At 31.7% G+C, this 2,500-nt stretch overlaps 1 protein-coding gene across 1 annotated transcript in view; it reads right to left on the reverse strand.

The window, feature by feature from the left end:
• The window catches only part of LOC136847431 (substance-K receptor-like), a 442,207-nt gene that overhangs the window by 333,763 nt on the left and 105,944 nt on the right, over positions 1–2,500 (reverse strand). The gene's annotated exons all lie outside the window — the stretch shown is intronic.

Genomic DNA, 2,500 nt, shown 5'->3' on the forward strand with positions numbered 1-2,500 from the left:
TTACTGCTGTTTTTAAATGGACAATAGCCGGAAACTCTCAGGCTTCAGTGTAGGTGTATGAAATGGTTATAAATCTGTGGAGTGAGATTACAAAGCTGGTTGATTTGTAGTGATGAAAAGTGTGTGCTGGTGTGGTGTAATGACTGATCAATTTTGGTTTATGAAGTAGTTGCAAAGCGATGGAAGGCTTCTTTTATATCCAGTAAGCGTGATTCATGCTTCCTTCAGCATTCATTCTGTGGCTTCACTGTTGTAGGAAAAACTTCCTTTTTATTAAAAAAAAAAGACAAGGAAATATGTGCGTTTAGGAAATCCATAAAATTTGGTTGGCCTAAAATGTTAATTTTGGAGAAACATCTTCGATCTCTCTCCTGTCATTTTTGATGTTAGAGGGATGTTCTTTCCAGTTTAATCACAATATGATGTTCGTATTTATATGGGTGTGTGTGTGTGTGTTTTAATGAAATGGCATTTTAACTTTTGTGAGGCATTTATCAAAAGTATTTATGAAAGATCACCGATCAGAAATGCCGGAATAAACAAGTTTTTGATTGCCTAAACTAAAAGATTAATGTATTACGTTAACTCCAAGTTATAATTGATTAATTACCACTAATATTAAATTAATGCTACCCTAACGCAGTACCTTAAAAATATTCTTCTCTTCAATTTTTTATAGACTAGGCATGTTTTTAATGTCGTTATCGTAATTAGGAGTCTACCAACCTTCAAAATTTGATTATGTCAACAGGATCATTTGGACTGAGGGTTCGTCTCGACATTATCAAAAGCAATATTTATAGGAATGTTTAAAGAATGCTTCGGTTTACACTGAGACTTTCTGATTTTGCTACCATGATTCAAAGTTACTTGACCCATCATTCTCTTCGAACGAACTTTTGGGATGAGTTTGACAGTTCCAGGCCTTTCCCGGTCTTGTCGACGCCCCACCACAGTCAGGTTACCACCGTTTAAGTGAAAGGGAGCGCTCTGCTTATAGGATATGGACCCAAGCAGTTCCTAGCTGGTGAGGCGAAGTCAAAAATCATATATATATACATATATATATATATATATATATATATATATATATATATATATATATATATATAATATATATATATATATATATATATATATATATATATATATATATATATATATATATATATATATATATATATATATATATATATATATATATATATATGAATTATATATACACACACACTTGTCTGCATACACACACATACACAATATATATATATATATATATATATATATATATATATATATATATATATATATATATATATATATATATATATATATGAATGTATAAGCAGTTTATGTATTATTCGTGTGTGGGCGTGTTTCCATACACATATTTATGTATAAGAGCTTTCCGTACATCTATTTTTGATGACTTCCCAGGAAGCTCTCCGACGGAGTACTTCAAACGCAAAAAGTTCGGGATTAGAGAGTCGGTGTGACGGTGTGACCCACAAGAGACCAAATTGACCCCAAATTGGTCAGGAAACTTGAAGGCCAAAGCGTAAAGTGGTTTAGGGCCATAAAGGGCGAGTTGAGAATAGAGTCGGATTTGGAAAATAATTGAAATACTAAAAGATTTGGACGCCTGTAAAACTGACAAAGAAATAACGTAACGGGCTTGGGGGGGTGGCAGTGGGAAGTATGAACTAAAACCACCACATTGAATTGTGGACGTATTTTATTATGTATCTGATTTTTTAAACAAAATTGCTTCGTTGCAAAAAAAAAAAGCACTAATTTACATTATTTTGATATTTTTCTAATTGCGACTGCGGCACAGTTTTAATTTGAAGCGAATTATTCCCGTCATTTGTTCAGTAATTACGGGGAAATCAGAGATTCTCTCTCTCTCTCTCTTCTCTCTCTCTCTCTCTCTCTCTCTCTCTCTCTCTCTCTCTCTCTGACGTGCATGTTACTTTTGATTAGGATAGATATAAAATAATTATGAGCTCGGAAAAATTTTGCACTTCGTAACGGGAATTATGAGTAATTAAATGATGATGCCGTTTTTCTGATTCAAACCATCAATAACATGTTTTGTCCGATTGGTCTAAGACCAGTATGGTTGCCTAATTGTGTATATATCATCGAAAGAAGGGTAATATAATTTAGTAATCTGTATTGATAAAATCTGTGGTGTAGGGAGCACACGCACCAACCACATTATATATATATATATATATATATATATATATATATATATATATATATATATATATATATATATATATATATATACACACACACACATATATATTGTACCCCACAGATTTTATCATAACAAATTACTAAATAATATATCCTATTACTATCACATCTTGTTATTATTGTTCATATAAGAAATTAACTCAGACTCTTTGCAGTATAAGAGAGGTTGTCACAATTATCAGTCTGTGTTATGTTTTCTTTTTTCTAGGTTAACGACTAAGTTGGATAAATGGAAAGT

This window comes from Macrobrachium rosenbergii, chromosome 16 (assembly GCF_040412425.1).
Source record: "Macrobrachium rosenbergii isolate ZJJX-2024 chromosome 16, ASM4041242v1, whole genome shotgun sequence".
Classification (NCBI taxonomy): domain Eukaryota; kingdom Metazoa; phylum Arthropoda; class Malacostraca; order Decapoda; family Palaemonidae; genus Macrobrachium; species Macrobrachium rosenbergii.